Source organism: Phasianus colchicus, chromosome 3 (assembly GCF_987193195.1).
Source record: "Phasianus colchicus chromosome 3, bPhaCol1.hap1.1, whole genome shotgun sequence".
Taxonomy (NCBI): Eukaryota; Metazoa; Chordata; class Aves; order Galliformes; family Phasianidae; genus Phasianus; species Phasianus colchicus.
The window spans coordinates 5,978,219-6,003,420 of NC_143438.1; the positions used below are offsets into that span (position 1 = coordinate 5,978,219).

The 25,202-nt window shown below is 38.7% G+C and overlaps 1 protein-coding gene across 1 annotated transcript in view; it reads right to left on the minus strand.

Moving 5' to 3' along the window:
- Positions 1-10,562: 10,562 nt before the first annotated feature.
- The window catches only part of LOC116239835 (uncharacterized), an 88,428-nt gene continuing 73,788 nt past the window's right edge, over positions 10,563-25,202 (minus strand). Inside the window, exons 8-10 of the mRNA XM_090136861.1 lie at positions 23,646-23,861; positions 22,147-22,657; positions 10,563-11,089 (exon numbers count right to left, since the gene is read on the minus strand). The gene's annotated coding sequence lies outside the window, so the exon portion shown is untranslated. The remainder of the gene's footprint in view (positions 11,090-22,146; positions 22,658-23,645; positions 23,862-25,202) is intronic.

The window sequence follows — 25,202 nt, forward strand, 5'->3', positions numbered from 1 at the left end:
GTAATGCAATAAACATCTCAACAATTCTTTAAAGTGGCTTTTATGCTACTTGCAAGGAGTTTCTTCAGTGTCCCTCTTGCACTAAAGTAAGAAAATAAAAAAGGTTCTTTTCTTTATCATCTTCACTGTATTAGAAAATAGTCTCTCAAGGGCCACGTGAAGGAAGAGAGTGCAATGTATAGCCTGAGTTTATTAAGAGATTAGATTCTGATGGATGTCACCAGGAAAAAATGTAAAGTAAAAGCATCACAAATGGTTTGCAAAGACTTTAGGATATCCATTTATTTTTATTTTCACTTGAGATTCCATCTAAGAAAGTAGGACTTATGTGAATATATGACACACACAGGCTCATATAATAGCAAATATTGAAGCTTGTTTAATACAGTGGTGGATAGCAGCATTGTTCAGCAAAGATATTTTCTGTCCCCTAGACAACTCTGCAGCATACAAATCATTACTCACAAAAAAAACTAAAACAAACAAACAAACAAAAAAGCATAAAAGAGTTTCACTGCTACTCTGAGAGGCTAAAGGTATTTGTGTAATTATTTATTTATATCATGCACATCACCTTGGTAGCTAAGCATTACATATCTGGTATTGCCTCTATCAAAGGGATTAAGAGTGCTAAATTAAGGGTAATGTTATACATCTAATGTCACAGCATAAATCCGACTGGGGACAAAAGAGCAGAGCAAAGCTGTAGATTGATGGATCTATACTCTTGAAGGTACACAAAACAGACAGATGGCTAAGAAACACCATGTGCTCTCCTGAGCACTCAGCATGCAATGAAAGATGCTTTTGATGGAGTTTTAGCCTTAAATCACATCAGCAAGACTTTTTTTTTACATTTAAGTGTAGCCAGGGCAAACAGGATGTGAACTCAGCCTTCAACATCATAGACATATCGAAGAAAGAGGCAGCACTCAAAAGCTTCTTTGAATGAGGCAGATCATTTTATAGTTAGTTAATCTACATTAATATAATCAGTTAGCTGAGACCCATTTCTTTTTCTATAGAGTACAAAGTGCATCACATTTCAACTGTACAAATGTATATACATTTGTGTAAGAAATATGCAAGAGATTTGTGCATATATCTTTTCTAAATCTACTTACAAGCAGATAGATATTCCCAAAAAGATCATAAAGCTTGGAATATACCTAAAGAAATGCCTTTTTTTTACATTTCCCATCTCTTTTCAGATATAAAACAAAACAAATCAAACAAGCAACATCTGCTGTTAGAAAATAAATGGGGATGGGGAAAGTATTCTTTAAAATATGCTCTTTTTCTTAACATGCAATGATTCTGTAGTAGGAAAATTTGTCATGAAAGTTCTCATTTAGCAAAGAAAAGTCTCTTTCATTCGGTTTCAGCATTTCTCTCCTCACCAATACAGTGACATTCTAAATGAAGTAATGCTTAATGATTTCTCCCCAAACATATGAATTATGCATTCATAATTTTGAGAAAAAAAGTCAGTGTTTTCATTGAAATTTCTGTTTTGATAGTTAAAAACTGTGTATCTCACCATACTTTCTTCAACAATAAATTTTCCTTGGGCAGATATCTACATCATCTCAACTTTTTAGCGACAGTTAAGAAACACTTTTCAGTGGAAAAAGGACCAAAAAAGTAATCAAATACAAAACAGAAAGGCTATGCACTATGCAGAAACTTTTGAGACATGCAATGCTATACAAAGTATATCAGTTCACACTTCAAGATGAAAACTTAAATAAATAGCAACTGAACAAGTAGTTTGATGTACATAAGAGGGTTCTTTGTGCTATTTTGGGGGGGGGGGGGAAGGGGGGGAAGAAAAAAAGAAACTTCTTTTTTTTGAGCCTGAGACAGCCAGTCAAGTAACACAGACTTTCAAGTAACATCTAACCAGGATACCTGACCCAGTAACACTGCATGAAGGAAAAAAAAATTAGACTGTCCCAAACCAACTCCCTGGGGCCAACACCTAGAAAGCAAAAATACACAAGGATTACATCAAAAGGAACTGACCTATTTTTTTTTTCCCCTCTACATAAGCTTATTCCCTTCAGAAATTAACAAAATACTTCCCTATTCAAAATTAGTAATCAGCAGCTGCAAGTCATCAAGATTTCTCCAGCGAGTCCCCCTCAAATGGCTTATTCTTTGAAGGGAAATCCAATTTCAATCACGCGTTAAACATTTCCTGGTGACCCCACTGGGCATTTTTGAAGAGCTTCCCCTGCTATCATCACAAGAGGTGTGGACTTCAAAATCCTGACGGAATTGAACCCAAATTCTGAATCGCTTCTTCAAGCGGTTGTTTATATACAACAAAGGATTAACGTTGTTTTACCACATCTCCGTGGCTGGGAGGCCGCTGTGCCTCATCCACACCGTGCTCACATTCCTTCCAGCACACTGTAGCCAACCATACATTGCTTCCTCAGTGGAAATGTTTGAGCAGGCATGGGCAAGCATGAGGCAAGAGCTCAGATTATATTGGAGGGCAGCGAGCGGCCTGCTGGGGTTCGCTAGGCAACCCAGGCCTGCTGCTGACCCCAGCGCCTTCACCACACTTGGGGCTTTTGAGGGAGAAAGGACCTTTCAGCAAACTTGTGCAGAGCCCTATAAATGTAAAGCCCTGTTTCTGTAAATAAAGGATAATAGCAAGGTTGCCCTAATGTTCAGTACGCTCGGTGGATAGCTAGATGGCTTTATTTATTTATTTATTTGGTTTTATTTTAATGGAGCTGACAAAATCTGGCAACAGTGCGCTGTGTAAAAAGTGACATTTTGACTCTAAGGGAGGAATTATTTGCAATTTGTTTTGAACAGAAGCTTAGTTCATGTCAGATGTGAACCTCCAGACAATCATTAGTTTAAACTGCCTGCTATGTGTTTAAAAATTTCAGTCAATTTATAACTGATCTGAATTGCAAATGGGATGGTAATAAGCCATTAGGGAACAACATATCTCTTTTTCACACTCGCAGCCCTCTGCTTTAAGGGGCTTCAACTGCTCTGAAATATGAAAATACCCTTTTAGTCATGCGCGGTATCAACAAACAGGGATATTTCGAGATGCAGAAATGGAGTTTCTCGGAGAATCACCTGGAGAAGAGTGGCAGCTGACACAGGAGCAAAGTAACACAGAGCCCAAGCTGTGAATAGCAGGCAGTGGTCAGCTGTCTGAAGAACAATTAGCCTGATTTGCTGATGGCACTGTAACGCCTGGGATCTGACAAGCACTTGGTTACTTTGGTTGCTGACTAAGGGATCTGAGCCCTTTCTTATCCTCTGTGAAACTACCTTTGTCAGTGAACACAGGCTTTGCATTACCAAAATATTTCTGCACAGTTACTCGTACTTCCTCAGTACTGATTCTCCTGAGCTCAAAGGAGTAAAAAGAGAATTTTTTTTGTCATTCTCGTTCAAAATGGGGATCTACAGTAGGTATCCTTTAAATACAATTATAACCTGCACAACTAAACATAGAGCAAGTGTATGATAGATGACAGCATTAAGCATCATGGCTCTTGTCTTGAATATCTCTTCCCACTGATTATTATCATGATTTATATCATCATAAATCACCTACTGATTTATCATGTTTCATAGATGAAACATCTATCTTTACGTATCCCTCCTGCTACTTTATAGTTCTATAGCCACTGTTAAGTACTGTCATCATTTGTTAAGGTTATTTGCTGTTGTTTTTTTTCACTGACTAATAAAATTAGTATCCCTTATGAAATTAATTTATTTCATTGTTTCTGAAGTCTGCAACTGAGTCCAACTATGTGCCTGACTGTGCTAGATGACAAGCGATATAATCTCTACATTCAAATAGATTCACACACAGCTATGAAGGAGGGAGGAATTCAGACTTCTGATGTGCATCTGTGGAAGTGAGCACTGGGGACCACAATACTGATATAAACAGTGGTGTTATTGATATTCCCACACCACTGGATATTTTTGCAACCCTAGAGGTGAGTTAATGGGGTTCTGGAACACCTTCCTCCCTGAAGCTATATGTATAAATACAGCTCTTGGAGGTTTTGTTTCTAGACAATCTCCTTGTTGAGGGGAGACTAGCCCAGGGATGCCTACAACAGCCTGCATAACTGTAACCACTCTGCAGTCTTCCCCATGGGAGGTCCAGCAGACCAAAATGCTGTTGTGTTAGCACACATGCTGGACTGGATTTCTGCAGAATATTCCTTCCTTCATGAGAGAGCATTAAAGTGGATATTCCATCAATTCTTTCACAGCACATCCACTCAATCCCCTCTGCTTTTCAGAGATAGCACCATAAAATTGCTGATAGCAGGTGAACGTAAGTATTACACCATATCTCAGCTCTTCTAGGGAATTCACAACAGCTCCTGTACGGCTGGCAATATGCTAGAAAGAGGATTGCTTGCTCAGTACTATTATTGACCTGCTGTAAAGCAGAAAGGAAATTGGCAAGGTCAGATAGGTCAAAGGTAGAATGTTGAGGCAGAAACTTGCCTTGCTCAAGAAGGGTAGAAATAACAAGGACAAAGCAACTCAGGTAAAACCATGGGATTTAATGACTGTTACAGGAACTTGATTAACTACTAGGACTGAAAAAAATATCCTCTATCTGTATCTCTTTGTCTCAAACAGCACACATCTAAAACAGCTATAACAAGGAACTGATTCTACCGAGACTGGCTTTCATTCAAACTCTGAACTTAGGTGTACATATGCACATAAAAACATAAAATCATATATGATTCCATTTTAACGCTAGCAAGAATTTCTACTGTATAAATATTAAAACCAAAGGGAAAACATTTTTTCAATATACAAATTTTCATATTAAAAGTCTGTGGTAATATGAATAAGCCTCAGAGAGGAAAAATCTGAGGTTTTGTTTTGTATTACTTCGAGAACAGATGCACATAAAACTACTCAAGCATAGAAACTTCACAGATAATTCTCAACCACCAAAAGTAAAGAATTCCAAATTCCCAATTTCCTGAGAGCACAACAGACCATTCATCTCCGTCAAATCCCCATGAAGTAAATTAATCCTTTCCAATTATCCTTGCAATGCATATTTGGGATAACAGTTCTCTACTTTGAAATGCACATGACGTGCGGAGCTTCCACTCATTTTAGTGAGATAAAAAGCACATTTCCAATTTGGGTCTTTGAAAAAGTCTGACATTCAGTATTTATTATAATAACAGAGATTAAGAACAGTCCTACTGAACACTAATATTTAAAGACATATTCCTTTCAGAAGTGATATTACAGCACAGGAAAATTAACACACTCCCAGAAGTATATACTTCAAGCAAAAAATATTTCCTGTGATAAATACAGGATTTAAAAAGGTATTATGTGTTAGTTCAGATGGAAATAGAGTAGTTACATACTTTCAAATCTAAACTCTTTTAAACAGCTTTTACAATTTCCCCAGCAACTGCAAAACACTAAGAAGTCTGCATTCAAGGTTGCCCTGGTGGAGTTTGCGACCATGAGGAATGTGGGCCTGGCAAAGAGTGGAGTCAGGACCCTGAACTTCGGAAGAGCAAACTTCAAGCTGTTCAAGGAATTGTTGGCCAGTTCTCTTGGGATGCTATCCTTAAAGACAAAGATGTTGAGGAGAGCTGAGAGCACAAGAGCTCTCCATCCCTCTGAATAAGAAAGCGGGCAGAAGAGGCGGGCAACCAGAATGGCTCAGCAAGGACCTGCTGGGCGTGCTGAGGGCAAAGAAAGGTGTGTACAAGTTCTGGAAACAAGGGCGTGTCACCTGGGAAGAATACAGGGATGCTGTCCGGACTCACAGACATGATATCATGAAAGCCAAGGCACAGGCAGAACTAAACTTAGCGAGAGATGTGAAAAACAATATGAAGACATTGTACAGGTACATTGGCCAGAAGAGACAGGCCAAAACAAGCGTACCTCCTTTGGTAAATGTAAAAGGAGAACTGGCCTTAATGGACGAAGAGAAGGCTGAAGTACTGAATGAGTTCTTTGCCTCGGTCTTCACTGGCAGCCAGGATTCTAATATTTCTCACATCCCTGAGTCCTGCATCCCTAAACCTCTAGGTGGGGACTGGGCCAGTAGATTCCCCCCACCCCCCCGTGCACTGTAAGGGCAGAGCAGGTCCAAGACCACCTCATGAGACTGAATGCATACAAGTCTATGGGGCCGGATGGTGTGCATCCCAGGGTTCTGAAGGAGCTGGCTGAGGTGGTTGCTGAGCTGCTCTCCATCATATTTGAAAAGTTGTGGCTGTCAGGTGTGGTCCTGGATGACTGGAGGAAGGGACAAGTCACTCCCATTTACAAGAAAGGGAGCAAGGAGAACCCCGGGAACTGCAGGGCAGTGAGTCTCACCTCTGTACCTGGGGAGATCATGGAACAGATCATCCTGGATGACATGCTTGATCACATGAGGAATGAGCGTGTGATCCGAGACAGCCAGCACGGCTTCACCAGAGGAAGGTCATGCTTGACCAATCTGGTGGCCTTCTATGATGGAGTGATGGCATTGGTTGAAAGGCCGCAGACAGAGGGTGGTCATCAATGGTTCTATGTCCAGGTGGAGGGTGGTAACGAGTGGTGTCCCCCAGGGGTCTGTCTTGGGACCAGTGCTCTTTAACATCTTTATCAATGACATCCATGATGGAATCGAGTGCACCTTCAGCAAGTTTGCTGATGACACCAAGCTGAGTGGTGTGGTTGACATGGTGGAAGGAAGGGATGCCATTCAGAGGGACTTCAGCAGGTTTGAAAGGTGGGCCTGGGTGAACCTAATAAAGTTCAACACAGCAAAGAGCAAGGTTTTGCACTTGGGCTGGAGGAATTCCAGGCATCCATACAGACTGGAAGGAGCAGTCCTTGAGAGCAGCCCTGCAGAGAAGGACCTGGGGGTCCTGATGGATGAAAAACTTAACGAGCCAGCAGTGTGCTCTTGCAGCTCGGAAAGCAAATGGTATCCTGGGCTCCATCAGAAGAGGAGTGGACAGCAGGGACAGGGAGGTGATTGTCCCTCTCTACTCTGCCCTTGTGAGGCCCCATCTGGAGCACTGTGTCCATGTCTGGAGCCTCCAGTACAAGAAAGACAGAGAGCTGTTGGAGAGGGTCCAGAGGAGGATGATTAAGGGCTGGAGCACCTCCCCTATGAAGACAGGCTGAGGGACTATTAAATGGGGAGGTTGGTCGCCCTGCCTGTGGCAGGGGGCTTGGAGATTCATCATCCTCGAGATCCCTTCCAACCTGGGCCATTCTGTGATTCTGTGATTCTGTTTTCTATCATTATTTTGGGTCTGAGAAAAACAGCACACAGAAAAAGATGATCAGAATCCATTTTGTAAGGGAAAAAAATGTGGAAATCCTTTGCTCTCTGCTTCTTTTTCAGTGACATTAGGCTATTCAGTATTTTTGTCTCCTTAGATCAGGTATTCAGTATTAGTTCCTTCAATTACTCTTGCTAAAGTTTGTACATGCTACAGTGCATGCTTTAAATGTATTTTGTTTTCCATACATCATTTTCTTCATCACCATAAATGGGTTCTTGCATGTACAATCTGCCCCTTGCACATACACCTGCGCAATCTGGCAGTTCAAATGTGTATATTATGTAGGGAAAGTGTTGAAATTTACATATCTGCTCCATTTAAATTTGAAAACTGACTTCCATGGGGAAGGTTCTTAACCTTATTTGACATGTGGCACAGGCCAAAGATCTGCAGTTGTATTTACTGAAAGGAAACCAAGACAAACAGTGAGAGAGAAAGATATGAGCAACTTGGGAGATGTGATTTTTTGGACTTTCAGTCGTGTGTGTGTGATTGTCATATACTTTTTGTGTCAGATATTTGGCTATCTAAATATTACTTTTCACATGACATAGTCCTGAGAGCATGTAGTATAAATGATCATAAATCAGTTTATGAAAAGATAGTCATGTGAATGGCATCTCAAAGACAAACAATAATTTCTAAGCTCTAATTGAACATAATCCAAACACAGAATAATATTTTGGTTTGGTTAAAGAAGAATTCTACAGGAATCAGAGGCTTAGCCCTACGTTCCTTCCTTATGTTGATATTCCTATTGAATTCAGTGAGATGCTCTATGTATATTGCTTACTCTGAAAGTAATTTTCCTCCTACTTATTTCCATGGAAATTACAATGGATACGAACTGGACAATAACACTATTTGATGGAGCAGATTCTCGGCTACAAAAAACTATTTTTCAAGATAATCACCACCATGAGCTATGCATTTTTGCTTGCAATGAACAAGAGACTCCATGCCGTGATCATAAAAATCTGCACCAGCATAGGTTGCTGTTGCTACTCTTGAAATGCACCATCCACCACCTCGCTGTGTTCATATTCACTTTTTAGTCTCCCTAAACATTCAGCAAGCATTGATGAATGCCATGGAAAAATTTCTCTCACTCAACTGCATGCTTTATACATTATTTATAAATGTTTTCATGTAAACAAATGGGAGGCATTACTTTTGGAGCAACCTACATACGTGCTTCACTACGGCTGGATCTATTACTTACACGAGGTTCAGCACTGAGGTTGTTCTCCATACTGATTATCAAATGAAACTGTAACCTAGGATTATTCTCTTCTTCCTTGTGCAAATTCTTTTGGCTAGTGGCAATGATATTAGCATGCCATAGAAGAGAAGTCTAAAAAATTGCCAGGAAGTACAGAAGAAAGATATTGCAAAGATATCATCTCAGGGAAAAACAAGTGAAGACAAGTCTCGGTGATACGCAAATCAAGCCTTGAGAAACAGTTCTCAAGTGAAGTTCCCTGCAGGGATGATTTAAATTGAAATGATTTTTAATCAATATCATCCAAGTTCAAAATAAAAGAATTTGGCCCTTGACTCTAAATCTGTCTGATTCATTATTAATAGTTATTTCAGAAGTTTTCTAACCAGTAGTTCAAAGTACAAACCTATTGTAGAAATGACCTTGTACAATACTAATATACATTCAGTATTTTAAAAGGGTTTTTCTAAACCAAGAACATGTAAAGAAAAGCACTATATGTTGAGATTCATCCAATTTCTTGCAAAGACAAGCATATTCTTACCCCAGCATGCCCAGAGGGAAAACAGAAATTTTGGAGAAGTCCAACCTCTTACAGTGTTGCTGTTCAGTTTTCAGTGAACCCAACTGAAGTCCATCCATGTTGTCTTGTTGCTGAATCCATGCTATGTTTGCTATGTTAGATCGAACTTGTCGTCCTTCCCTTTGAGCTGGAGCTGAATGTGGTGTTGCAAACAAGAGGCAATGCGTAAACAGACTTGAGCATACGAAGTTCCATACTAACATGCAAAAGAACTTCTTTATGGCAAGGGTGACAGAGCATTGGAATGGGCTGTCCAGAGAGGTTGTGGATTCTCCTTCTATGGAGACATTCAAGATGTGCCTAGACTGCTACCTGTGCAACATATTGTAGGGTATCTGCTTTAGCAGGGGGGTTGGACTCGAAGGGCTTGAGGGCCCTTCCAACACCAGTGACTCTGTGATTCTGTGTGATTCTGTGATTGAACAAAGCCTCATAAGGTTTCCACAAAAGAAAGACAGAAATGTCAAGGCAGTTGCTTCCTTTGGCCACCACCTGAGGCAGGAAAGTCGGAATCTGCATGCAGAGCATTTTCTACATGCATATCTACAGAGTTCAATCCAGCCCTCCATTTTCCATTTTCTGAAAATGTTTTTTATTCATTCAAAGAATGAGACATGACAGAATGTGTGTGGATATGAGATAACACGTGCCCCAGGGCTAGTATCAGTAGGAATGGTGAAGGCAACAACCCCAGATGTGAAGGTGAAGACAGTGATGCAAAATGCAGTTCATCTCACAGCACCACAAACCTTGAAGCCACATTATTGTGAACGTAAGTCTTGAATGACCAAGAAAAAAAAGGAAAAACGTAAACATAATTTCCCTGATGACTCTATATAAAATGTTCTATCATCACTGATAAAAAACGTAACACAAAAGAAGTAAATTAAAAAAAAAAAATATGAAAAAAATGGTTTTTAAGATGTGTGGATCATTAAATTTGCAGAAAGGAACAGCTGCATCCCTGGATTGCAGTGTTATCAAATGACTGCTCAGAGGCAGAATGCAGTGTGAAGCCATAATGCCTCAGCATATGATGTGGTCACAGATGTTCTTTGCTTCATACACTTTGTTGAAGTGGTATGCAGGTGGGACTTGCTTTCAGCTGACTTTTATTTTCATTCTCTTTCATTAGTCCACAATACTAAACTGACTTCTTGTTTGCCTAATGTGTCCAAGCTTCCAAATTCTCACATGTGCATAGCTTTCCCCTCAATGCCATGACAGTACTTAAGAAACATGGGATTGGACCAGAAAAAGAAAGCTTCTAGGAACAAACCAGGTATCTGTGTTTATGAAAGTATGTCTGCTTCAGAGTGAAGTATCAAGTCATACTGGGACTAGTTCCTGTGGTGGATTTTAACACTCCATCAATCGATAGACAGATCAGTCCTAACAGGCTGGTATTTACAAGGTTTTGTTTTGCTGTGTTTTGTTTTTATTTAATCATTTAGCAAAATACAGGCTTGCACAAAAGATGAAAATCCACTTCTACACTGAGAGGTCAACAGCATAGCTGAGTGCTCAGACATTGGCTGTTCTGTAGCTAGGCTATGTCTGACAAATAGAATATACCTAAGAAAAGGGGATGTGATTTGAAATATTAAGGAGTGTTTCAAAGGTAATAGCTCTAAGGACAAGACATCCACTGGAGAAAGATTATATCTGGCTGTGTATCTACGTGTATCATAGGACTCCAGTATATACTACTTCTAGATACCAGGGCTTATCTCATCACATCAATATCCTAATTTCAAGAAGATCAGGATTCATCCACAAAACAGTCCTACAAAAGGTGACCAGTCTTCCAAATTCAATGAGGTAAACGGTGAGATTGCAAATCAACTTGGAGCAGCTGGAACTGGTGTGAGCAGTGCCAAGAAGGATGGACTTTAGCAGGCAATCAGGCAAGCAGAAAGTAGCAGTAGGCTGCATAATTTCCTGTTGAAAATGATGGAGAAATGTCAGGAGATCAGGGGTAGCATGGAGCATGCATTACCAGAAGACTGTGGGGATGGATATGCATACTAAGGGTTAATCTTGAACACAGCTATACACTTTGCTGGCATATAAGCTTAACATACTTAATCAGGTGATTTATGCAGTGTAGAATACAGAAGCATAAATGTCTATCTTCTGGTACCTAAGTCCATTAACATTAGAATTAGACATGTCATCTATATCCAGTATGCATTATTTTACTTATGGTTACATATTTATTCCTTTATCAGATTTTTGTTTAAATGAGCTTCACTGAACACAAAAGACCTGAATAATTTGATGTGCAATAAATGTGTCCTCGTAGCCTTATTATTCCTTAAATAGAGAAAAGAATATGTCTGGATTAGCTCAAATGACAATTCCCTATCTCACATTAGGTTCACTAAGTTACAGTGGAAAACATTCATGCAATCTCAAATGAAAGAGTTCAAAAAAATGACAGAAGGTACAGTTAATTAGTTGACTGGATTATTCAATCCTTGCATAAAGGCACGAGCTCAGCTTTAGCAAAGAAGTGAGTACTGACAGAAGTTAATGCCTTCTTTAAACATCTTAGACTCTTGTCAAAATTATAATTGCAATGATTTCCTGCATTTGGTATAACAGAGGGCTGATCTTTTTTCACCTGAAAGGAGTTCTTCAGTTAGAAAAGGGAACTGAATAAACTGAATAAAACACAAGTGTATGACATGCATTAGTACCAATTGCATTAGGTACTGTACGAAACACCTTGAAAAAACAATGTTCTTTATATTAAAGGCACTTACAGGATGAGAGGGACAAAAATGACAAACAGAAAAAGACAGACAGATGGAAGAACAAGGAAACAGTGACACAGTTGGTCAGCCTGACAGGCAGCACTGTCAGTACATCCCTAGCATGACAACTGTCAAAATTTTATTAAAATTCACAGTAAAAGAAAGTTTTACAGAGGCAGCTAAGGAAAATCTCGTACAAAAACAGTGAGGTGAAGCAAGCTAAAAATCATCAAAAATGTGTGAGACAAATCAGAATGAGGCTTTTGTTTTTTTGGTGGTTTTTTTTTTTTGCTGTGATACATTTTCCTTCTGAAGGAATACGAAATAAAAAAAGAATGGTTTATTTTCCAGATGTCTAGATCCGTACCCCAGTATGATACACTTTCTTTTCATTCACTAATGTTCTGCATTCATTGTCTTAATCCAACTGAAGAAACCCTTATCTTTACTTGAAATTCCCCTATCTCCTAGAAAATTGCTTTAAGAAAAAAGCTGCTTTTCCTCTGAACGTGTTTACCATCTTCAGTCACACCAGACATTTTTGGAGTGTCAAGTGTGTAGGAAACATGGCTTTGTTCACACGATAGGAAGGCCCTACAGAGTGATTTTGGACCAGAGGCTAGGAACAATGGAATGAAATTCAACAAGACCAAGTGCTGAGTCCTGCCTTTGGCCACAACAACCCCAGGCAACACTACAGGCATGGGGCAGAATGGCTGGAAGACTGTGTGGAAGAAACAGATCTGGAAGAATTGGTTATCACTTGGCTGAACATGATCTAGCAGTGTGCCCAGATGGCCAAGAAGGCCAATGGCATCCTGGCTTGTATCAGAAATGGTGTTGCCATCAGAAGCAGGGAAGTGATTATCCCTCTGTACTCAGCTCTGGTGAGGCTGTTCAAAAAATGTTGAGATGTTGTACTGAGGGACACGGTTTAGTGGGAAATATTGATGACAAGTAGACAGTTGGACTTTTCCAACCTTGGTGATACGATGATTCTATAATCGACAACTGCACGGTGAAAATACCTGTGAAGATGGAGAAAAAGATTCCTACCCATAGTCAGTTCTGCATGTGGAAAAGTGATGAAAAGAATAAGGCTAAGAATTCCAGGAAATCAAAAGATTTCTTGTAAAAGGAAAGAAAAAATAAATAATTTTCTGTGAAATTCAGATGGGATGAGATTGTGTTATTTGCAACTATTCTAGGAGAGTGCTCTGAAAATAATGACTCCTATTTTATGTTGGCTCGTGACATCAGAGGTGGATGTTGGTGGTATGGCAGTAGAGACTGACACTTCCCACCACTATTTTGTTATATTTCGTTGATGTGAGACAGATAGCAGCAGAGGGGCATTCTGACAGAATACCATCTGACATGGAACTGCCTATGAAGCAAAGGTGTGTCACTGAATTCCTCCATGTGGAAAAAAAATGATATTCACTGGCATTCATTGATGCCTGTGGCTTTGGCTCTATCAAATAGTGCGACTGTGCTCTTTTCCATGTAAATAAATAGGAGGCGTTACTTTCGGAGCGACCTACATACAAGCACTACCCCTTTCAGCACCCATTTTGAAAATAAATCTAAGCAGCAAAAATCAAATCTGACCTTGGGAATGGTGGTATTGTGACCCAGAAGCTGGTCTGAAATCTTGTCAGTAATCTTTCTAGCTATATACAGAACAATATACAGTTTTTGTAAAGACTCTTTGAGATAGTGCTTCATTTATTAAGCCAGAACTAAATGATACAGACTTCCAAAACAAGGGACCATCATTTAGCTCCTCATTTTATCTTATTATGTCAATATTTTCAGCCAGATCATAATCACTTAAAATGCACATTTAAATAGCATTCTACTCTGTCTGCAAAGAAAGGAGACTCATGTAAAACAAGGTTTTCAGAATGAAGAAATATTGAAATTAGCATTGCTGCTTGTTTCCCCTTGCTGTCCACACCCTCCCAACTATTTTGTCTGTAAAACTGAATGAAGAACAGAAAAGCAAATAAGTTGAGAGTCTGCTATTGATCTAAATGAGTAACAGGATGTCCTATAGAGTAACAGAAACACTGGGGGAGGGAGACAGGAAATAAATTAAGAAAGGAAGAATTATTCATAATGGAAGCTACTCTTGTCTCCCTAGGATTCAGCATCTTAGATTTATGTTCGTTCTCTCACACTGATGTGCCTCATTCCCATTGTTTTGTTTCTGCTATTACCCAGCAGGCTTTTGCGAAAAGGTGCAATTTGTACCTGCTTTAAAAAAAAATACTGTGTCAGTGTCAGCTGTCTTATTTCAAGTAATTCCGCTTGAAGATCTGCGAATAATTTCTAAATAAAAAAATAAAGTAAAATAAAATAAAATAAAATAAAATAAAATAAAATAAAATAAAATAAAATAAAATAAAGAAACTATTACATAGATTTCAGCAAGCATGAATGCATTTGGTGTTAAAGAGTATCATTCCTCTTTTCACACTGTAGCTGCACAAGAACAGAATTTGTAGCTGCTGCTCCAAGGATCCATAGGATAAAAACTGGCTCACTGATGATGCTTCTCACTTGCAAAAGAGCTGCAGCTTGACATATCACAAGTCCCCTTGCTACAACAAGCACAGGCAAACCCTGACATCTTGTCAGTAACTCCTGACCTTGCGTTATGCAGCACTATGCTGGCATAACTACTCAAGCACATAAGTGGCTAAGTCGTTTTCTAAAACTCTCACAGATAAGAATCAGATATTGTCCTTGTCCAACGGAGACAGTTGAACATACTCTATTAATACTGGTGTCTTCTAAAATATCTCCTGAGCCTTAAAAGGCCACTGTTTTAATAAATTCATCAACAGATTTTAGTGTTTTCCTGCATGGTTGTACTCTTCTGTATCTGTAATGTATCAGTTGTCTAAGGTAGTCCACCAAGCTGGTATTTCCCTCCACCTAGAACCAAAAAGTCAGTCTTGTACACTGAGTTGTGCCAACAAAACATTCTTAGATCAGAGCACTGCTGACGCTTTACTTGCTGATATCATGCTGATGAGTTCAAAAGGTTCCAGCCACTCTGCAATATTATTTGCCATCTCCTAAGACAACATCCATCAGAGGACACACTGTAAGAACTGTGCAAACCTTTTACTAATCAATGTTTTGATAAATGACTGCTCGATTTGTTTACTAAAAAGCACTTAACTTAAATAAGGTCTCATCATTCTGTTTTTTGCTCTCCACTGGTAAGACACTCCTTGTTAAAAAGAATTCTCTCGGCTTTGGTATTCTTAAGATTATTGATAATAGATGGTCTTTTCCTCTTTATTCTTTAGGCACTGTCCTGCAGATACCAATCTAAGCATTTTTAAATGCCAAAACATTATCCAGCTTCCATTTGGTATTCCCAAAACTGCAGACAACACTTCCCCTCCAAGAATTAAGTATTAGACTTTAGAATGTCAACTAGAATAAGAAAGGCATCTCAAATTATTACTAGCACTCCATTTCAGTCTGCCATGAGAAAAATCAGGAAAAAATGAAGATATTTCTGATGAGCAATAACTGATAGAGATTATAAACAAATAAACCTCTGTCTTTGAATACCTCCTGCTTCTTTCTTGTACAAGTATTTTCCTTCTATTTAGTGTTCCAATGCCATAGGCTTTACACGTAGGGCAGTTGTTACAAAGAAGATACTACTGCTTGCAAGGAAGGTATTAATACAGCCCTAAAGAATTTGCACTCTAAACTGGGCACTGGCAACACAATACAAATACATATTTGAGCAGGCAAATTTGAGTTGACAAGTGAAAGCCTAGGGACAAGCAGTGCTTTACACAGGAGCTGAAGTACTGGTTTACTCTAAAGAAGAAACTGGTTTTTAACAGTGACCTGTGGGAGAAGTACATGCAAAGATCATTAGTGATGAGCAGCTCTCTTATTCCCAGGTCCTCTGTATTACTGACAGGCAGCTTCAAGAAGTGAGTATATTTATTTGATAAAACAAATAAGAGAACCAAACCAAACCAAAACAAAAAGTATCATAATTTATCTTAAATGTATTAATATTAGAAAAGCTCGATTTTATCTTCAAAAGTCAAGGCCACAGATTTTTGGTACAATTCTGCCAACAGACTTATTTTCTGTGACATAAATAGTTGTTCTGTGAAGTCAGACTGTCTCATAGCATATATTCCTCTCAGTGGAATCAACAGATTACTCAGAACTCTTCACAGAACACTTTAGGAAGTAATGTCACCCTGTTGTAGAGAAAAGATGATACAAAGCAGAAAGACATAATGCAAGGGCCTCAGACTTTTCAAAGGAAAGGTTTAGAGTGAGTGCATATTGCTTCTGAGCATACAGTATGCTTTGTCAGTCTAACCAATGGTGCTTGGTCTATGAGTGGAAAAAGAGTAAAGGGAAATGAAATTATCCGCATTTGGAGAGAATACTGAATTTAAAATTTTGTACTGAAGGTGCAGAGAAAGAAAATTTAATACCTTTTATAAATCAAAGCAGATTAAGTTCAAATATAACTACAAAAGATTAACCTCAATCTTTGAGAAAAAAAAATGCACAGTTATACAGAATCTCACAGAAGCGCCATTTTTTTTTTTTTCACGTTTCTTTTTTAATTTATTTTCTTCAATGAACTTTCCAGAATTGCACTTGGAATTTGATCCTAAAGTCAAATAATGAAGATTGAAATCCTCAGCTTTTTTACAATAATTCATTATATTTTTTTAGCTAATGTATTTGTTGCTTATTTTTATTGTCCCAGTGTAGTAGCTTTTAATCAGATTCAAATAGTTAAATATTCTTTTTCTGACAGAAGTTGTGTATCTATCAGTCTTACTCAAGAGCATGAATTTTATCCAGGTAATTATGAGTAACTGATCAGGTTTTCTGCATGTCTGGGATCCAGCTTTTCAAGATTTCCTCTATTCTATATTGGCATTCCTCTGAATGTCCATCTATACTCTTTTTCAAGGTCATAGGCATTTTCCATAGTTCCCTCCTTCACATTTTCCTGTGGATCCCTCACCTTGTCTTTGTCCATGACAATGATACTCTTGAAGTGTTTTCCATTCCAGCTCTGGATTTTGTAGCCTCACTGACACAGATGAACCCAGTTTCTCTGTCTTCATCTTATGTGTATATAAAACCTTAATATATATTATCTGTATATAAACCTTTTCCATTAAACTGATTGTAATAATTTGTATTACTTTTAAGGGGAGTGCTTCAGTTCTGGCTTTTGGGAAAAGTAATGTTCACTCTATGATTCTATGATTTGTGCATTTCAAACCTGTTTTCCTGAGCAAATACGATGGGGAATATTTTCATCATATCAACTTTTATTATGTAATGTTTGGATGACTAAGAAACCATAGTGGTTTTGAAAAAAAACTGCTTACACAGTGCTGCCTGATTAATATGCTTGATCTACGTACGTCACTCTGAAAGTAATGCCTTCTATTTATTTACATAGAAAATGCACCAGATACAGGGAGCACAAAAACACTATTTGATAAGGCAAATTCTAATCTAGAAAACAATATTTTTCAACAGTCACCACCATGAGCTCCACATTTTCACTATCCATGAACAAGTGCCTACATGCTGCACTTCTAAAGATACGCACCAGAAGAGGCAACTCACTCTCACTGTCACCACTGCTGAAATGCACCACCCACTGCCTCACTGTGCTCACATCCACTGTTTGGTTTCCAGAAACATTCATCAAGCATCGATGAATGTCAGTGAGTGTAATGTTTTCCACATGGAGGAATTCAGTCACACACCTTTGCTTCATACGCACCTCCGTGTCAGACTGCCCCTCTGCTGTCACACAGCAACAAAACAGAATGGAATACTGCTGGGAAATTTTAGCCTCTGCTGTCATACCATCAACATCTGCCTCTGATGTCATCGGCCAACATAAACAAATAGGAGGCATTATTTTCAGAACAGCACTTGTACAATTCTTCAGAATGGGGTGGCAGTCCAAATTTAGGGTTGAAAGGTCAATATGGTTACCAGCTATTCATGGAGAACTGGAAAGAGCATCAAAGAAGATGTGAATTATTATCTGTATCAGTTCAGAAGAGAGCCCTCCCATAAAATCAGTTTAGAAGGATGAGAAGGAATCTCTTTGTTTAGCACTGAGACAAAACCAAATAGACTTACTGCTGCAAATACACTCCTCTACTGGCATACAGGAAAACATTACAGATCCTCAAGAGGAAATAGTGGGAGATTTTTATGACTTAAATAATAATAATAAAGAATCCTGTGTTTACTCTTGCTATAGTCTCAAGCTTCACCAAAACCTTACCAGTGATAGGAGGGAGGGCTGTTGAAGTGGGACTGTGATTTTGGTATCCTTGGAAGTAAAGTCTGCTTTTCCATATGGAGCCATTTCTCTCCCTGTACACTTTCTACTGACCCACTTATGGGAGTGGGTGGAAGGTTGGGGAGAAGTCAAGTCCTTCTCAAGGACAACAAAGGAGGCCTTTGTAAAGCACCGTGGGTGCTAAAGTCCTAAGGGAGGTTCTAAGGGATTAAAACCAGAGAAAGAAAATATCCTTTGGTCCTCCAAACACAACAGTGGAAACAAACCACTTTTCCTTTACTCAATATTTAAAATATTAAAAGTTTGCAAATTCCCCCAAATGGAATCCAATTATCCTTACGAACAGAGCCTGATTTCCCCAACTCTCTGAGCCACTGATGCTCAGCATCTGGCTGAGCTGTTTTGCACTCTAGAATCTAGGACAGCTGACAGCCAACAGATTTACTTTGCTGAGAGGATTTGCTGGTAATTTTGTCCAGCTTCTGTCTTCCAATGACAGTCAATATTTTCCAAGTAAACTCATCCGTGAATTCATGTAGAGGTCTGATTTAAAGACATCTCCTTTCAGTGCTCTAGATGCAGTTCTAACTCCACCACAAGGTAAGCATTTTGATGGAATGCAGCGATCATTTATGTGCTGTTGAAGTAACGCAGCCAATTGAGCACCTTAAAATGCTGACGTGTTACTCACTGAATGTCCTGTTTCAGTGATCAAAAACTGGCAGCAGAGTTACTTGCTAGAAAAAGCATACAAAAATCTGACCAGTGCACAGCAATGCAACAGCGTTGCTCTCAGTCCATGATTGTCTCAATGATAACTAGGGGCCAAAATCAGTATATCTTTCTTGGGAAGCTAGCTACAAGACGAGGAGAGGAAGGAAATACAGAAAGGAGGAGAAAGAAGAAGCAAAGTACTTCAATTAATCACTCATCAAACTTTTGCTAGTGCACCTGTACCTCTGGGAAGCTGAATAACTCACTGAGGTCACCTCATGTCTTCTCTGCATGTTCACTGTTCGCTGGCTAAAGCCATGATCATCAGACAGTATTCAGACCTGTCAATGACAGCTCAGGTGTGACACTCAAACTATTGATGTGCTGGCCACCAATATCTTGTGCAAGGGTACTTTTGTCAAAACAGACACTGTTCTGTCTAAATATGCTTAAGATCACGTTAGTATAAATAAGCAGCAATCAGCAGGTGGGTTAAAGTGTATGATATCAGTTAATTAAAGAAGGTTCACAATTCTGTCTTTCTGACAAAGGACAGACCAGGCAGACTCAGTTTTGTGCCATGATAAACATGTACCTTTTCAAACTTCGAATAAATAAAACGTATCAGTAAGTGGTATGGATGTGAGAGAGAAGTTATGGATTTTACAATAGCTTAACTCAATCAAGACCATTTCCAGCAATTGGTACATGTTTATCATGTCTCAAATCACATGTCAATAATGCACAGCAGTTCAGATTACTAGGAATCTCCTTACTGCCATATAATCTGTGTAAGGTCTCACTCATGCAGAACTGAACCATTCAAAATTTCTCAACTATGACTACTAAGATAACCTCCATTCTTGCAAGATCTAGATCACTGTTACGTTAAAGCTGAGTCACACCACCAGTCATATTTGCTAGTCATAAAACACCTTTCAGACAAAAGTAGCTGCAATTTCTCCTCTAAATAAGTTTTAAGGACTTTTGAAAGACAGGAATTGTAAAAATAAGTTGCACTCCACTGTGATGCATGGTTGAGTGCATCTTCACAGAAGCTGTGGATGCCCCATCCCTGGAGGCATTCAAGGCCAGGCTGGATGTGGCTCTGTACAGCCTGGTCTGGTGATTGGCGACCCTGCACACAGCAGGGGAGTTGAAACTAGATGACCTTTGAGGTCTTTTTCAACCCAGGCCATTCTAAGATTTTTCCCACAATGGGTACAATTTGTTGTGAAAATCATTCAGTCCTTTGTGTGGAGGAAACTAGAACAAAATGTACAGGAGCAAATTATTCTTAATTTCAGAATGGATACTCAGATTAAATAACAATGTATGTGAAATAAATACTGGAATAAACGTTAAGCAATAAAAGTGTCTTAAATCCATTGGTTTAGAAGGAGATTTCTTCATTCAGGCATCTGTTCATTTATATCAAATGGTTTTTCTCCTCTGTCACTGAGATATTTTTAACTTTTCTTCCCCCTCTCTCAAAATCTGTTCATTCAAATAGTCTCAGCTTGATATATCACTGAAATATATTTCTGCTATGGTTTAGAAAGTAGACAGGACTCACTCAGTTATTTTGAGTGGTGACCAGCATGCAGTTCTACACAGAACTGCAAAATTTGTACCCTGCTAGGCAAAAATTAGTCAAAGTCCAGATTTCCAGAATGATATCTTTTCATACTTTCCCCAAGAAAAATAAATTCCCTCTTCCCCCCTCTATTTTTTCTTCTGTTATGAGAGTATTCATAATATTATCCCAAACTCTAAGAAAATCCATATCACACTGTGGTTAATCTTCTTGGGTTTTCTTATTTTTGCTAAGAGAACAGCATACCATCTTTATTTATACCAAGAGACGAGCATACCATCTTCCTAAGACCAGAATATACTGCTAGAGTTACAAGCACAGAGAAGGGAAGCAGCATACTTGTCAGGGATAATATAGCTAACTATCACCCTGAAGTAGAACAATTATCCTATGGTGCATATAACAAAATACCTCAAATTTCCAGCATCTTCTGAGTCACTAAGTTTATTTAAAACAGCTTGCTATCAATAATTTTAAGAAGTTAAATATAAGAGAAGTTTGATTTTAGTTTTCTAGAAAAACAAAAAGCCTAAATAAGAATACAGCTTTAAATTACAGTATGTTTTCATGTTTTATTAGGTATTTTCCTTCACTTTCAAGGGCCAGATTTCAAAGTAGTCTTTTAAAAGTACCTAGACAACCAAGCATAAGTTCTGGCCAACGAGATAACTGGATCCATACCAAGCAATATTTCAACTTCTATGTGCTAATTTGTTAACTCAGGTATTAAACACACCAAAAGCAAGTAGAAATCTGAAATCCAAGCTTTTTTCTTCCTATAGCCTGTGTCACTGCACAGCTTCACATATAAGATACAGCACACTGCATCACGTAGGGGAAAGACTACCACAGAAATGATTCCTTTTGTCATGATAAGTTCATGTTCTGATCTTCAGCAAAGATATGCATTAATTTTGAAGATCCTTTCTTATTGCTACCTACAAATGGTTAATGCATTACTGAATACTTGCACAGGCTCCTTCCAGCTACATAGACAACACTTAGAAGGATTCTTCCAGTGCCATCTTTATCCACAATGATTCTCGTTCTTCAAAATTAAAAAAAATGTTTTCCTGCAAGATTAAAAAATCTATAATCCATTCAGCACTGACTGCCAAACATGCTCATGTGACAAGATTTTGGGCAAGGTGATAAACTGGGCATTCTTCCTATGTCACGTGATTTTTGTTGCTTATTTGGCATCATGAAAATGAAAGGATTTATTTTATCATCATTTTCACATATATTTTACCTTCGCTAAGTCCAGTTTTTAGTACACGTTCTAAGCAGTCTTAACTTTGGCCTTGAGGGAAAAGAAAATTGAGCAGTCAAGGCATTGCAGAGCAGTCAACATCCGTGAGTGAAATTCAACTTTGGCATAACCTTACTGGCTGGGCTTCAGCAGGAAAGCGTCTGTGCAGAGGGAGCAAGGATGGAGGTGGCAGGTATTTGGAAGAGCATACAGAAAATTGCCAAAGGAGTTCAGAAATCCCTGCAGCAACAGCTCCAAAAACTGACAAACAAGAGCAGGAGAACCGAACCTGAACAAATAATTCACAGTGTGTGTACATAAATTTACCTGGAAAATCCATTGCTCACTCTTAATCCCTTGTTAATCTTCAGCATGACATAAGTTTTCAGGCTAGCACTCCACAGAACGGTGAGTAATGAACAGGGATGCTTCAGCTGGGCAGAAAAAAACCCTTGGAACAGCAGAAACTCATTCTTCTGAACAACACACACTTGAGGCAGCAAAAAATTTATAGTGGATGCAAACAGCACGAGAATTTCCTGGAATCACTTTTATTTCTCTTAATGCAGTATGTGCTTTAAGTGCCCCTTGCTTGTCAAGGGAGCTGAAGTTGGTTCTTCAGTACAGAATAAAAATGCAGTGACGTAACACAGAGTTGGATCCTTCCATTTGTCAGCGTGGTTCTGATGAGATTCATAGCTATGTGTCACACTGTGCTAACTGAGCTCACAGTGCAGCCACACGAGTTCAGGCAAATGACTGCTTTCCAGGAAATTTTATCTGAATTATCCTTCTGAACTCTGGCGAAAGGATTTTTCTTTAAGTTAAGTTTGAAGTCCTGAAACATTAAAGAGCATTATGCATCAACTTAATTGGAAACAGTTTTGCCTCAACACATCCTGCATTTGTTCAAGGACTTAGAAAGAGAAAAGCCCCTGCTTTGAAGCACCGTGACAACTTGAAATAAATTTCACATTACTTTTCTAACAGAGCATAATTGAAAACATACTTCATCACAGACTGTAATCTAATTCTGGGTAGAGATGCGTTTAACCCACAAGTCTGAACTTCAAAATTCCCAAGTCTTGATCAAATTCTGACTGTGGCCCAAACTCGTTCTGTAAGAAGCAAATCCAGTTTTAATATTACTAAGCTTATTATTTAATATTAATATTAAATTATTAATATTTAACATTACCCCAACAATTAAAAAAAAAAGAGAGAAAAAAAAAATAAAAGAAATAAAAAGGCTCCCAACTACGTAGCTCCTATTTTTATGGCAGTTTTTCAGAAAGTCTTTTTCTCATCTCAGCACCCGTATCTCTCCTGCTTTGGGTATTTTGCCTTTTTAGAGTGAGGCAGTACACAAGTTGCTCAAGGTCAAAGAGGAAGGCTCTTGCAAAGCCAGAAATGTGAATCAACATCTCCTATGCCCTAACCACTAAGCTCTCCTTCCTTTCCTTAACAACACAGTGTGTTTCTTTGTTGAGTTTCTTTCTAGTTAGACATAACATAATGGGCCTTTTTTCTTTATTCACAGATAATGGCAATATGACATTATGAGACGGGCAGTTGTCATTCACAGTGAATGTTCTTTTTTCCCTTGCCCTTAAAACATAAACATCACTTAGCAAATTGTTGTCAGTCACTGACACTAGGATCTCTGTGTTTCATAATCTTTTTCTAGCAGTCTTGCAATAGAAATTTGTCCTTTGTTTCTATTTTTCATGATACAAAATTTGACAACTTGTGGATCCTGGACAGCAAGTATTGCTCCCTTTCCCATACAACCTTCACTGGACATGTAAGAAAAAAGCCTTCTTCACCTGGGAAATGAATTCAACATCAGGTATTTGCTTCAAACCCCTGAGAAGGTTTACGTATCACAGTAACAGATCAGTAGCCTTCCACATCCCTACAAGGCATGAAGAGCACAACAGCATCAAGCACAGTACTGTACTTTCTGTTGTCACATTCTCCGTTTAAATCAGAGGGACACATCTGCTATTTCAAGACTCTGGAGACTATGGTTGGAAGTCATTCTATGAAACGAGAGAATTATAGATATTCACTTTATTTGTGCAGACAAATAAAAGAATGCATGTGAGAAATGCCTGGCACACAGAACTCCATCTTTGGGTTACTATTTTTGCATTCAACTCTTAAAAAGAAAGTTTAATCCAGTTTCTTTAAGCCCTATCTTCTCTTCCATGACCTTTTTGATCAATAAGCCTTTGTTTTGCTGCGACGCCTTGGCAGCAGAGGACAGCATGACTACAGCTAGCCCTTCTCTTATATTTACCTTTAAGCTCTTTGGGCCTCGGCAGAGGTTTGAGTCATTTGTTTTCTTTAGGTTACAAACTCTAAATGATGTCCATCACTTGAGAGCGTGTTCTTCTCAGGAGACCCAGAAATTAGCTGACTACCTCCACTCTTTGATACGTCTTCTGGCAAGTCAGTGAAATTCAGGTTGACAGCTATTTTCATGTAGAAAACAGGCCTCTCTGTCTTTTTAAAACTTTTTTTGGGGGAGGGGGGTGGGAAGGGGTGTGGAGTGTGGGGAGGAGGAGAAACATGAGAAGTCTCCATCAGATTCTGCAGTTGCTATCATTTAAAAAAAAAAAGAGCTCCAATGGCTGTCACTACATGGTCTTCTCACAGGAGTTTCACTGATAAAAATAAGTTCCATTTTCAGGTGACAAACCAATGTGAAACCTTCTGCTCTCCCTTAATTTTGTTGCCCTACATAAAGAGACATTTTTCAGACACTGCACCGTAACAGCGCTCTCTAGCTTGTCTCTCAGCAACTCTATCTCAAGTACTGCATTTGAGCAAACAGTTTAAAAAATCTAAAAAAAAAAACCAGTCTAAGACATCTTTAAAAAAACATTGACATTCTACTAATTCTTGCCTTTTCCCCTTCTTCAGCAGCAAATGCTGAAATGGTGCAAGTGACCAAGTTCTGAAATGCTACATGAATGCTCTGAAATAAATCAAAGATTTATACCCAAGTAGGCACAACCAAACAAAACTTACTTTCAGCTTCACAATGTGGAATAACACATTAGTGAGTGACTGATATATTGCTTAGGAAAAGGGAAAAAAAAAAAAAATACAAGAAGAAGCCTTTTCACAGTTCAATAGAAAGTCACAATATTTGAGAAATGAATAAGGAGTCATGTAATGGCTTTGCAGCTTTTGAACTTTCACGTGTTTCAGATTTTTCTAATGCTTGTGTGGATTAAAGAGATTCACATCTCAATGGCTGGGGCACCTAACGTTTTTTCTGGATCAGGTTTAATGCTTTCCACACTGTAAAAATTTCACTTTGTATGAACACACCCTGAATTTAAGGAATTCTTCATATTTAAGCGTGTGTTTTC